We start from the raw sequence: 14,834 nt of genomic DNA on the forward strand, positions 1-14,834 counted from the left end.
CTAGAAAAAAATCTGGCATGAAACAGATTCTCAAAAAAAAAAAATTGCTGAATGAAGGAAAGTTTATTCTATCAAGTAAATAGTTATTTCTAAATCATAAATAACATGTGTCTCTTCTACTTTAAATTCTTCAATAGATTGGCAAAGAAGTCAAACTCCCTCTCTCTTCGCAGATGACATGATACTTTATGTGGAAAAAGCAAAAGACTCCACCCCAAAATGACTAGACCTCATACAGCAATTCAGCAACATGGCAGGATACAAAATCAATGCATAGAAATCAGTCGCATTTCTAAACACTAACAATGTGACTGAAGGAAAAGAAATTAGGGAATTGATTCCATTTACAATAGCACCAAAAACCGTAAGATACCTTGGAATAAACCTAACCAAAGAGGTAAAGGATCCATACTCTAGAAAGTGCAGAACACTTATGAAAGAAATTGAGGAAGACACAAAGAGATGGAAAAACATTCCATGCTCATGAATTGAAAGAATAAACATGGTGAAAATGTCTATGCTGCCCAGAGCAAACTACACTTTCAATGCTATCCCTATCAAAATACCACTGACATTTTTCACAGAGCTGGAAAAAAAAATCCTAAAATTTATATGGAACCAGAAAAGACCCTGAATTGCCAGGGGACTGTGGAAAAAGAAAACCAAAGCTGGGGGCATCACAATGCCTGACTTCAAGCTATATTACAAAGCTGTGATCATCAAGACAGCATGGTATTGGGACAAAAACAGACACATAGAGCAATGGAACAGGAGAGAGACCCCAGAAACGGACCCTCAACTCTATGGTCAACTAATCTTTGACAAATCAGGAAAGAATATCCAATGGAAAAAAGAAAGTCTCTTCAATAAATGGTGCTGGGAAAATTGGACAGCCAGATGCAGAAGAATGAAGCTGGACCATTCTCTTATACTGTACACAAAGATAAACTCAAAATGGATGAAAGATCTAAATGTGAGAAAAAAATCCATCCAAATCCTAGAGAACATAGGCAATAACCTCTTCAACACTGGCCACAGGGACTTCTTTTTTTTTTTTTTTAAAGATTTTATTTATTTATGTGACAGAGAGACAGCCAGCGAGAGAGGGAACACAGCAGGGGAGAGGGAGAGGAAGAAGCAGGCTCCCAGCCGAGGAGCCCAATGTGGGACTCCATCCCAGAACGCCGGGATCACGCCCTGAGCCGAAGGCAGACGCTTAATGACTGCGCTACCCAGGCACCCCCACAGGGACTTCTTTTAAGACATGTCTCTAAAGACATCTCTAAATGTCTCTACTTTACTTTTTTGTTTTACTTTTTACTCAAGATAAAAAGCTTCTGCACAGCAAAGGACACAGTCAACAGAACTAATAGGCAACCCATGGAATGGGAGAAGATATTTGCAAGTGACATTATGGATAATGGGCTGGTATCTGAGATCTATAAAGAACTTCTCAAACTCAACACCCAAAAAACAAATAATCAAATCAAAAAATGGGCAGAAGACATGAACAGACACTTCTCCAAAGAAGACATACAAATGGCTAACAGACACATGAAAAATGTTCAACATCACTAGCCATGAGGGAAATTCAAATGAAAACTACAATGAGATACCACCTTACACCAGTTAGAATGGCAAAAATTAACAAGACAGGAAACAACAAGTGTTGGCAAGGATGTGGAGAAAGGGGAACCCTCTTACACTGTTGATGGGAATGCAGGCTGGTACAGCTACTTTGGAAAACAGTATGGAGGTTCCTCAAGATGTTAAAAATAGAGCTACCCTATGACCCAGCAATTGCACTACTAGGTATTTACCCCAAAGATACAGATGTAGTGAAAAGAAGGAGCACGTGCACCCCAATGTTCATAGCAGCAATGTCCACAATAGCCAAACTGTGGAAGAAGCTGCGATGCCCTTCAACAGATGAATGGATAAAGAAGATGTGGTTCATATACAACAGAATATTAGTCGGCCATTGGAAAAGATGAATATTCATCATTTGCATCAACATGGATGGAACCAGAGAGGATTATGCTAAGTGAAATAAGTCAAACAGAGAAAGACAATTATTATATGGTTTCGCTCATATGTGGAACATATGGAATAGTGTGGAGGACCGCAGGGGAAGGGAGGGAAAACTGAATGGGAAGAAATCAGAGAGGGAGACAAACCATGAGAGACTCTGTACTCCGGGAAACAAACTGAGGGTTGCAGAAGGGAGGGGGGTGGGGGGATGGGGTAACCAGGTGATGGGTATTAAGGAGGGCTCGTGTGGTGATGAGCACTGGCTGTTATACATAACTAATGAATCATTGAACACTACATCAAAAACTAATGATATGTTGGCTAACTGAACATCATAAAAATAAATAAATAGAATTCTTCAATAGATTCCCATAACCTTCAAAATATAGTCCATACTAGCTAGGCGTATAAGACTCTTCCTCCTAAGGTGCTCCTGATGACTTTTACAAACCTATTTCCCAACTCCTCTACACATCACCCTGGAAGCCAGACACACCAAAACACAAAGATGTTCTCAAGCACATCATGGCTCCCCATCATTGTGCTTTGGTGCACACTATTTCTCCTGCCTAGAATGACTTGCTCTTCCCACTCCTTACCTGACAAATGCTTACTGACCTTTCAGGAGAAAAAATAAAGTGCCATGTCTGTAAAGCCTTCCCCAACCTCTCCATTCTCACTACAATAAAATACCACTGTCTCTTTCTGTGTTCCCATGGCAACCAGCACATCCCTCCAGTACAGTGCTTGTCATGTTGCTGTCATTGTTTGTCTATTTGTCTGTCTCACCCACTGGTGAGACCTCTCCAGCCCACAACACATCATGTCTTTGCATCCCCACCAGCTGGCTGGTGATTAATAATTGCTTGGACTTAAATTGAATCCAAAGTACGGGGGGAGGGGAAGAGAGAAGTAGACTTTGGGGTTTAGTTTGTTTCTTTCACTTGCACCTGAAATCTATGCTTTCACTGCAGACATACAAGTCAAAGATATAAAAAAAAGTGGAACATGCTTCATTCACTGGTTTTACATTGAATCAGAAGGGCCCATTTGTCTTTGCTAATTTAAGCTATTAAAGCTGTGTAAATCGTACAAACTACTATACTCACCCCCTCTCCACTACATGTCCAAATAGGGAGCCAATAAACACTAGAGAATAATTTAAGTATGTATGTTTTTCACACAGAGAAAATGATACACAAATTCTACACCAAAATGACAAAATGTCAATGATCACAGGTTACTTATGAGATAAAGGATATGTAAGAAGGAACCACATGAACAGGACTTCCTACAATTCTTCAGGTGCACATAGGGGGAAAAAACCTAATTAATCTTGGTAATGTGATCCCCACTGACCAGAAGTTCAAAGGTGATGCTGGGAAAGGAGTGTGTCTCCGGAGTTATCAGGAGCAGCCTAGGTTGCTGAGTGAGCCCCATGGTTAATCCCGGCAGTTTTCACTGGCTGGGTACAATTTAATCTGCTAGTGAGGATTGATAAGCAAATGTCTGTAATATTATTAATGTCCAGAGCCTTTGTTTTATCTCATTAATATTGGTGTAATCATGGTGAGTTACCACTTGTCTAAAACTCTGACGATTTTGGGCCTTTAGGGGAGAAAGTTCCTGACTTTAAGGAGACTTAGGAAAAAACCCATTTACTACATTTCCCATTGAGCTGTGACTTCAGCTCCTTCTGGAACTGGGAGGGCTGAGTCCATGGGTGCTCACACTCACTCTTTCTTCTGCATTTCTTACAGTTAATCCACTGTTTTCTTTTATCTGTAGAACACATGTACTGGTTCCTCCACAGCCTTGGACAAGTGTCAGCTTCCCTATTCTTCAACCTCCCCCTCAGACTAACCAAAACTAAAGCAGTCATGACCTTTCCAACCTTAGTGTCATCAAACATCAGATGCCCTTAACTTTTACTGTCTTTATCTCCACTGTTATTTATTCCATCACTTAGCCTTTGGTCAACAACTACGTATGCCAGGTCCTGTATTAGAGGCTGTTTGCTCATTACCTTAGATGAAGAAGTTGATGCTCAGGAAGCTTCACTGAGCAGATGGTCACCTGGGGAAAAGCCAGAAAACAGTTCCTCACATGCTCGTTTTCCCCTGCCCTTGGCTCTGGGCCTCCAGGCCCACACCAAGCTATGGTGTGTAGGTCAGAGGTGGAGGGGCAGGAAGAGGAGGCTCCTGTGGCAATGGTGACCATGCCGCAGCATCTACAGCCTGGAGGACAGTGGGGCAAAACCCAGGCTGGCTTCCTAAATTCTACACGACTTCCCCACCTATTTACTGCTTCTCCCCAGGACACAAATGATCTGGAAATAAGTGTCAAGACAAACAAAAGTATCCTCACACATGGACTCAGAAACACATGTGCACAAACACCATGCCTCCACACACACACGCACACACAATCATTCACTGGTTTTACATTGAATCAGAAGGGTCCAATTGTCTTTGCTAATTTATTAGCAAAGTCATGTTGTTCATTCTGAGAACAGGATGAACATCAAAGAACATGAATCTGTGTTATATATGTCTACTGACCGCAAGGGCCTGAAAGGCAACTTGACTATTCCATCCTGCACAGCTATCCCATTCTACAGAGCGTTTAAAAAGTTAGTGTACTAAGTGCAGAAAGAGAATCTCTGCTCCTATTAAAATACTCAATGATTATTTTGCTCAGTGACCCTGGTATGTTTTTCTCTGTATAATGTGGAGGAAGGGGACTGAGGGGAGCTACCCCATCTTAGTGCCACACTCAGTGGCTGCTCGGTTGAGAACATCCTGCCAACTTAGGCATCCGCCAGGCTACACTGAGTTCCTTGTACATTTGGGACACAGAGGATTGAAGTGCCTTCCAACACCAGCAAAAACTAACATTTTCTATGCTGTCCAGAGTATTCTAAAGTAAGTATTTCATAGTCAGCCATTACCCTCTGCAAAGCTCAGGAAGTGATGAGTCATGGCTGAATGGGGACTGCTGTGTTCTATAAGCCATGCAAGGAAGCTCTGCACTTGGGTTCCAAAGCCCGAGCAACATTTTACTTAGATGTCTCTAGCAGAATAAACACTGAAGTTCAAATATGCCTTTGTGAAATTTATCTTCAATTAAGACCCATGGTCTTTATATTTGTGAAGAATTAAGGTGTTAAAAAGACATTCTGTGCTCTGCTAGGCTGTGTCTCAAGAACCTCCCCTCTTTAAAAAAGGTTCTCAATATTGTGGCATTTTTTCCATTATAAATCACAAGCGTGGACAAGCCAGTGAGCAAGGGACAAACAGTTGCTTCTCCTCTGAAGGTGCATATGCAGAATGGCATAAAGATTCCGTCCTCATCCAAAGCACGAGGCACAGTATTTATGCAGGCATTTCAACCAGACCATTCAGCTGACATCTGTTTATGTGGGGCCTGTGTGAACACGTGCACAGGAGTGTGTGTCCAGTCTTCTACCAGCTGAGAACAGAGAATGTTAGGGCTGGAAGAAACACTAGAAATTGTGTAATCCAACTCCCTTATTTTCGAGATGAGAGATTTCAGGCCCAAAGAAAGGAGGAGCTATAACATGGTGGAACCAGAATCTGACCACCTGGGTTCAAATCCTGGTGCAACCATTGATTACCTAGCTGATCTTGGGCAAGTTACTCACCTTCTCTGGGTCACAGTTCACATGCCAACTCATGGGGATATTTTAAGGATGAAATTATATGATTCATGTAAAGAACTTAAAAGATTCCCAGATATATAATATTATATCTGAAACTAAGTTTGGGCCAAGCCGTAATCTAAAACTCTGTCTTAATGACTTCCATGCTGTTTTCCAACTTGGATCATCCCTTCTATTGTACAAGATGTTGTAAAAGGATAAAAAGAACGAATGAACATCAAAGAACATGAATCTGTGTTATATGTCTACATACAGAGGTCCTTGTCCTAAAACTTACATGGATTTCCAAATACCATTACAGCACATAATTTCCCCCAATAAAATGCAGCAAAGTATAACTGACAAATTTAAGGGGCCCCTTTAAACTCTTAATGATTCTATAAATATAGCCCTAAGGTAATTTACAAAGCTAGTAAAATACATTCCAACTGAAGCATTTACTGTAAGTTTTTACTGTTGGTGACAAAAGTACCTGAAGCAGTTTTCTATGTCATACAATCAAGCCACCATAGAATTAAAAAATCTTTGCTTTCATTTATACAGAATTTCTATTGTCTCGTTTTGAAACCCAACTGTTCAGAGTCTAAAGGTGGCAGGACTGAACGGACAACCCCCTAAAAGTGGGAGCTACGAGTGACAGGTCAGCACTCTATTTCTGGCACAGGGCCTGGCCCACGTATGTATGCTTTTGGAACCAAACTACTGTCTGGCAGATTAGTGCCAGCCAGCCATATCTCAAAATGTTTGTTCACTAGCTGCTGCTCAAAACTTTGAACCTGGCATCCCAAAGCCAGTTTAGGTAAATCAACATGCAACATACAAAAGTACGGGTTATTCAAAAGTTGACTATATTAGACCTGAGGCCTGTCCATAGTGACAAGCGCCCACAAGGGAATAATAAAGACCCAGAACCCATAAGAGATGAGGGACAAAGAAAACATGAGAAGGGATTCAGGGCATCAATAGGAGATGCCGTTTTAAAAGCCCTTCAGGCAGGAAGAATGATCTGAAAGAGGCCTGGCATAGGCAAGGTCTAATGGTGTAAGCCTCCATGTCCCAGATGGCGACTCAGACAAGAGCACAGGGGCTGTGAGTTGGCAGAACCAGGTGAGACTCCCGATAAAGATGGCACCAAGCGGGCTCCTAAAGGTGAGTATCCAGACATGGGTGGAGGTTCCAGCATAGACTCAGTGCCCGGGAGTAGGGGAGCATGAGGGAGCCTGCTTCCAGCACTGAGTGCCCACAATGGCCAGGGCTGGGCTGGGCTGGGAGGAAGAAAAGAGACTAAGTGGAGAAGACGCTACCAAGGGAGGCCAGGATGAGCCCTTAAGGGTCTCAGGGGACAAGCAAGTGTTCAAGGCTCAGTGCGGGCTCAGGACTCGTGAACACCTGGAAAGCCAAGCCTCCAGGACTACCTAGGACAATACTCAAACAAGAGGTGAGCCCCAGAACTGGGAAAGCCTTTTATTTCCCAGGGCCCTCTTCCTCAGTAGATGAATGTTATCTACCAACATAGCCTGGTACTGTCACGATGTGCCATGTCGTCAAACACATAGTAAGAAAGGTAGATAAAAGGAAACACACAAAAAATTACTTACAATAAATTGAGCAAAAAGGACTCCCGACATACACAGGCCACAATCCAGGCCACTGTAATGGGAGCACAAATTCAAGTGCTTTGAAATGTATCACACCATCAAATCACTATTTGCAAATTAGGAGATATATCCAGGCCACCATTCAAAAGTAGAAAAAACTGGTAGTCCTCAGCCTCTTACTTTTGCCTTGAAGTTTCACACAAAGCTAGTGAATTACGGCGGGTAAACATGACCTAGAAGGAATCAATTTATGCAAATACATTTATCTTTTATAAGTTCTAGTTAAATAAGTTTTTATTTATTTGTTCATTTAAGGAATCTCTACACCCAATGTGCGGCTTGAACTTACGGCCCCAAGATCAAGAGTCACGCGCTCTTCTGACTGAGCCAGGCAGGCACCCCGTGAATCCATTTCTTAAAATACTTTTCTAATTTCCAAATCTTGATCAGATGTTGGCCTGCTCTCTCCCTACCACACCAAGATGTGAACTGTGGGAACTCACGCTATGAGCCATTTCTCATTCACAATTATCCGCCCTCATCTTTCTAATGCAGCAGTTGATTTCGGAGGCAGTGTAGCAGAGTGGTTCCGAGTGGATACTGCTGCCGGAGGACCTGGATTTGATGGGCAACTCTACTACTTCCTGGCTTGGCCACGTTGGACAAGTCACTTAATCTCTCTGTGCTCTGTGCTCTTCCATTATCACATGTCACTTACCTACAAAAATGAGTCAGAAATAGTATCTATCTCATAAGGTGGCTACGTGACTTAACTCAAGTAACATACATAGAAATCACCAAGAATAGTGTGTGGCATAGACAGCACCATGTAAATGTGTCCTATGATTATTAATGACACCTTCTGGTATAACAAATTTGTTTTTTACCCTTTATTACAATCTTGTACAGTTCATACTTTTTTAGCAATAACATGCAGTATAGCTTTTTTGCTATAGCAATTACATTTTTTTACAAACAGAAAATAAAATTTTGTTGAATAAGTGAGTGAATGAATTCTTATTCCACTAGATATAGGCACCGGTATTTTACCAAGAAACACAGACATCTGAGTACACACCAACCTTTCCCTAAGCCGCTACAGAATTGACACAGTGGTTCTTAGATGAGGTCTATTTTCATTATTTATCTCTACAGCAGGGTGTGATAATGAGCTCTGCTGACCTCAGGCATCACGTAAGATAATGGTCCCGTGAATGAAGGTGGAACCGCAAACCACTAAAGACAAAGTCACTGTTATTATTGGAAAGAAAACTGGGAACGAAAACCAGAATTTCAAAAGGTGATGGTGCTGGGATGATCCCGTTCACAAAACTTGAAAAAAATGCAAGAACCTGAGGAGGCCCAGGGCTGCCTCGTGTTCTGGCTGGTGAACATGGCAATCATTCATGATCACTCACATTTATAACTAGGCAAGGGGCTTCCTGTGCATTGTCCCCCTTAAGCTTCACAACAAACTTATAAGAGGTATTATTGGACACCACTGGGCCCACCTGACCAACGGTAAACCGAGGATGATGATTTGCCACAGTTCAGAACAGCCAATGTGTGGCAGGGTGTAGACTCACACTTAGGGGTTAGGACTCCAGTTTCCAGTATCAGCTCTGCTAAAAAGTGGTTGCATGACTTTAAACTCTGGGCCTTGGTTTTTCATACCTGAAAAAAATGAGGAAACTAAATAGAAGATTTTTGATGACCTTTCTAGCATTGAACTTAACTTTAAACTACTCTCAGCGTTAACTTCCTAATTATGTCCTACTGGACAACCATGGTATTCCTTGTCTTAGTTCATGACCCTGCTTCCTAGGCTGCTGCCCTCCTGCACTGAATCCTTGTCTTTTATCTTTCATTCAACCCAGCAGCTTCCATTATCACAAATACTCAAAGCCCTCCACCAGTCCCATGTCATTACTGAAGATCTGGTTGACCCTCCCTTCAACCCCCAGACCTGCAAGTCACTAAGTGACTAACAGCCAAAATAGAGCCTACCAAAGATCTCCACAGTGGGCGAAGCACTGTGGAGATGAGGCCGGCAGCCAAACGTAGTCCTCTCTACTCAACCTTCCATCCTGGAAGGCTTTCTGTTGAACTAACATGCAGCTTCAGGAAGGACCCACTCAGGGTCTAGGCAAACAAGCCTGCCCACCCACCCTGCTGACTGATGAAGCAGCCAGAAGTCCCTCTCTCCAGACAACAGCCTTGGAGAATTGGAATCCTGTGGGAAAGATGAAACAGTAGATTCCTGGGGGGTGAGGTTTGCCCCTCTGGTAAGCTGGGGGTGTCGTCCACCTCACATATTAACTCTTGCAGCTGTTCAAAAACAAATCCACTTCCCTCATGAGGCAGAATGTGCTTCACAGCCCTGGGACCATGGCCGTCTCCTTCAGATATTCTTGACCATGAAGGAGACACATCTGCCCTGCAACCACACCTCCCTCGATGCAGAAAGCACCCATACCCCATCCTCAGCGGAAGAGCATCAGGACCTCCCCTGCTGCTCTTCATAACAGTATTACCAACAACCCAAGCATACCACAGGATGGATGGACATACACAAACCCCACTTTCTGGGGATGATAATCATCTGGAGAAATGTTATTCCTCTAGGCTATTACCCATCTTAATGAATAAATAAAAATGATAGTTTTTCAGGTCATATGTATGTTCTAGAAATGTGAATAATCTCTTAGCTGAGGAGTAAATCAGCACTTCTGGGACTAAGGACGCTTCATTGTATAGAGACTTCCATGCAAGGGTGCCACCAAATATATTACCTCCAGTTTAAACTGCAGGTGAATTTCAATTATCCACAATCATGAGTGAAAACAGGACTAAGGACGATCTCCAAAGAACTATTTACGTATGCTTCACAAAGAATTTTTGTACCTTTTTTTTTTTTTTTTTTTTTTTGTTATGAGCCCAGTATTTAGGGATTTTACTTCATGGCGAATAGTGAAGCCCCCTCAGAAGGGCTATATTGTCAAAGGGCTTAGGGTCCTGTGGGCTCCCTCCTACTGAGCTCCCCAACACTTCAAGCTGAAGACAGTGCAAGCAGCTATCTAAAAGCCAGCCTCCTCATTTGCTGTCCCTCACCTAAAATGATAATGAAGCGTTTTGGTTTAATGGACCTCCTGCTAAGGCTGCAGCAAACACAGAAATGCAAAAGTAAGTAAAAAATGGTTCATCGTGTCAATGGGTGATTTTATCATATTCTCCAATTAGTCATAGAATTATAAAACTGAAACATGATTTCCCTCTGTAAAATCCAAGTTCCTGCCTACCCTCTGGCCTCTAAGTGACAGTGACAATAGTGATGCTGACTGTACAAGGAACTGAACTAGGCACTGTACATACACTGCCCTGATGAATCCACTGAGGTAGGTATCAATAACCCCATATTGCAAGGATGAAATAGACTCCAAGAAATGGAAGGAATGAAAGTTTCTCAAGTCTGCGTAGCTCCAAAGCCTACCTGTTTATCCCTTCAGTCAGGAGACCTGCTTCGTAAGGGCAGGCTCTCCAACTTGTTCATCTTTATATATTTCCTTTGAGCCAAGCACAAAACTAGACACAAGGTGGACCTCTAACAGGGATTTGTAGAACAAAGTATAGCTGATTATAGTGTAGCTGGTTATATAGTTCATTTATGGCTTGAGAAAATATGTCCAGAATACCACCAGAGCAAATGTCATCCATTTATTTAACTACCATAAACCCTGGGTTTGGCTAGAAATGCTAACACTTTTGTAATTCTTGTTTTCCCCAATGATTTCATGTGCCAACTGTATTCTTTCATGGAAAGAAGATATAAAATGTCTTAGAAAAACTTAGTAATGCAAGTTATGCAGCAACCACAATGGACACTGGACATCCAGTAAATTTTGTTGACCTGACTAAACGATTGACTAGAATTCCCTGATTTCTAAAGATGGAATTTCTGTACTCAAGCGGAGACTCAATCCCTTTTCCCAAATCACATTCCACCATGCTGTTTTCTGTAAAAGATACGGTTCTGGGAAAACTACAAGCCTCCAGTCACAAACCTGATCACACTGGAGATAGGGTTAAAAAGAAAAATGCAGTTTACAAACAACTTGATACACATTTAAAATATACTGTGATACAAACTCCTGCAGAAGCATTCATTGACTCTGTCCGAATTTTCTATCAGCTTAAACACAAATAGCTGGAATTTATGAACAATCAACCAATTGCATTTCAGCGACTAGTATACATTTACAATTCTGTTTTCCTGACCGGCACTGAAACTTTTTTTTAGGGAACTCCTTATTTTATGTCCTGGGGGAATTGGAGCACCTTCACAACAGAAAATGCAAATACATATAAAGCCTTGGGTTCCAGCCTCACTAGCAGTCAGGGTACAGTCATGTGACCTTAGTTCCAAGAACCCAGTGCACCCTCCTGGGCTTGACCTGGAGATAGTGGTATGAGATAGAAAGGTCAAGAAGAGCCCATCCTGCTGGTTTGTATTGCATGAATCCTGTCACATATGTCACCCTCACCATGTATAAGAAGAAAGCAGCAGGACTTCCAGTACATCAAAGACAGAAATCAGTAAGTCTTCCTTTGATTAGCTCAGTTCATAGACGATAAATAAAAATTCGGGAGGATGCTGAGAGTAAAATGATTAGCCATATAATCACGTGCAAATACGCACATTAAGTGCTCAGTTCATTTCTACATTTATTGAGCACCTACTAGCTGCCAGATTGCTATTCTACACACTAGGGCTATGAAAATAAGGGAGACAAAATCCACGCCCTCAAAGAACTCATAATCTAGCCATGGAAATAGGTACACAGATCATTTACTCACAACCGTAATTACTTAATTAGCTATGTCCTCCTGCCCTGCTAAAATGGAGGCCCATAAAGTCAGGAACCCTGTCTGTGCTTTTACTGCTGTCTCTCTAGTTCCCCAAGTATCGGCCCATAAAAGGTGATCAATATCAGATGAATAAATGAGTAAATGAATGAATGAGTTCAATTCATTTAAATAGAAAAACCATGATAAATGTTATACTAAAGAACTATGGAGTCCTGTGATTAGGGTAGAGTTCACAGAGGAAACACCTGCTGACCTGAGTTCCAAAGATAAATACGAATTTCTCAGAGAGAGAAGAAAGGTGAGGATGCTTGACAGTAAACAACAAACAGAGGCCGATGGTAAAGGATATGCCATGCTCTGCAGAAGAGCAGGTAGTGTGACAAGGCCAGTGTGGAAGATGAGCACACAGAAGAGGCCAACAGTGTAATAACAGGCAAAGTCGTATTCCTGAGCTAACTGCTATGAAGGAGTTAGGGAGCTACCCTGAGCAAACATCAACTTAAGAATTCAGTGTAAACTTCTGGGTTGAGTCTTATCATGCCAATTGCAACAAAAAAACTCTACTCACTGGCTTACAACAGTAACTGAACTACCCACTCTTTTATATGAGGCCATTGTGACTACAGGAGGATACTAATGAAGTAGTAACATATTAGTTTACAGCAAAAGCTTTGTTCAAACATTTATTGAGCACCTACTGTGGCAAAACTATGAGATACCGGGACTAAAAAAGATGATTCTCCTCATTAAGAATCTATGTAGATTTGCTTATAACTCACTGCCACCTTCTATGGCAGCTGTGTGCCTCGTAGACCTCCAACTGCAATGGGCAGCTGCTGTACTCAAAATCCATCCTAACAACAACAACAACAACAACAACAACAACAACAAATTCATCCTCTTGTTTGTTCTGAATCTCTGCTTCCCACTAGCCAAAAAATCATCACCAAAATCAAGCTATCCTTTTAGAAACAGAACTTTTAGTTTCCCATAAAATGCGTTATCAATTTTATGAATTGTTTTAGGCATCCAACCTCTCTGGTCTCGCCTCATATTCTGTTAGGTTAATCACAAGACAAATTTGAAGAGGGGAAAAAATTTACATACACTGTATTTTAAAGTCCCGTGTAAACCAATATCTGCAATTCTGGACTCCGTATAGGCTGTTTCCACCCATTAATGCAGATGATCAAGCAAGACAATAAACATTAGCAAAGCTGTATGTTCATGTAATAGGCATAAATATCCCTAATGAATTTTTTTAGCTTCTTACTTTGAGATAATTTTAGACTTACAGAAGAGATGCGAAAATACTTCAGAGTTCCTGTATACCTTTAACCCCACTTCCCTTAGTGTTATAATCTGACAACTATACGACATTTATCAAAATTAAGAAAGCAACACTGGTATAATACATTAACTACAGACATTTTTCATATTTCGCCAATTTTCCTCATGAATGTCTTTTTTTTCTTCCAGGATCTAATATAGGAGCCCAGGTTTCATTTACTTGTCCCATCTTTTTAGTCTCCTCCATCTGTGACAGGTCCTCAATCTCTCCTTGTCTTTCAGGGCCTTGACACTTTTGAAAAGTATCGGTCAGGTATTTGTTAGAATGTTCTTTGACTTGGGTTTGTATCATTTCTTATCATGATTAGACTAAGATTATGCATGCAGGGAAGAATACCGCAGAGGTGATCCTCCCCTCTCATAGCATCCTATCCAGGGATACAAAATGAGAATATGTTTATTACTGCTGATATTAAACCTTAAGCGCTTGATGTCTGCCAGTTTTCTCTAACTGTAAAGTTATTATTTTTTCTTTGTAATTAACAAATATTTATCTTGGGGGGCGATACTTTCAGACTATTCAAATATCCTGTTTCTTCTTAACCTTCACTGAGTAATTTCAGCACCTATTACCTACAGAAATTATTATTATGGTATTCTAATGAGAAATTTCTATTTTCCTCATTTCATCTACATGTAATAACTGGAATTCTTCCATAGGGAAGAGTTGTCCCTTCTCTTCCATCCCATAACACTTTTTATTCTTGTGAACTACATCTAATGCAAGAATTAGTCTAGGGGATGTTCATATTGCAATATGTAATGGAAAACTTGCATATATTCTAGTACTAAATGATGAAATACAGGTTGCAGATACAGTTCTAAGAATATAAGTTCCACATAAGATATAATAGGTTAACAGTTTCACCTATCAGTAGCTTAAAGCCTTCCTATATGTACCAGTAATAAATAAGATGCAAGGTCATTTAATAAACCATAGCCAAGATAACCACAAATGGTATGGTGTAGAATTATCTACAGTCAAGGACAGATCCCCTAGAGGGCAATTAAAAGCATTTTACACAGCATCCCCAGGGGGACCTCACACACCTTTCCCTTTGCAGGGGAGTGGAGGCAACAGCTTTCCCCTCCCGGGCTCTACCCAATCACTCACTACCAGGAGGCATGCGTTGCCTACATTAGGAAGGTGGCCCAGTTACTTCCCTGGGGAGAGAAAATGGTGTAATTATTTCATGTAACATAGGTAAAGCTGGAAACAGGCAGAATCGAGCTCATCAAGGGTGAACCTATTTGGGGGATTAGGGTGGGGCTATGACACATAGGCACAATCTCACAACTCCTCTGAA

The 14,834-nt window shown here is 41.3% G+C and overlaps 1 protein-coding gene across 39 annotated transcripts in view; it reads right to left on the minus strand.

The window, feature by feature from the left end:
- The window catches only part of LDLRAD4 (low density lipoprotein receptor class A domain containing 4), a 421,884-nt gene that overhangs the window by 212,650 nt on the left and 194,400 nt on the right, over nt 1-14,834 (minus strand). For 3 of the 39 annotated variants that reach the window (XM_057305879.1, XM_057305881.1, XM_057305876.1), the window contains exon 4: nt 8,898-8,985. The exons of the other annotated variants lie outside the window; for them this stretch is intronic. The gene's annotated coding sequence lies outside the window, so the exon portion shown is untranslated. The remainder of the gene's footprint in view (nt 1-8,897; nt 8,986-14,834) is intronic. 39 annotated transcript variants of the gene reach the window in all.

The sequence above is a fragment of the Ursus arctos genome, unplaced genomic scaffold, assembly GCF_023065955.2.
Source record: "Ursus arctos isolate Adak ecotype North America unplaced genomic scaffold, UrsArc2.0 scaffold_34, whole genome shotgun sequence".
In the NCBI taxonomy this organism is placed as follows: Eukaryota; Metazoa; Chordata; class Mammalia; order Carnivora; family Ursidae; genus Ursus; species Ursus arctos.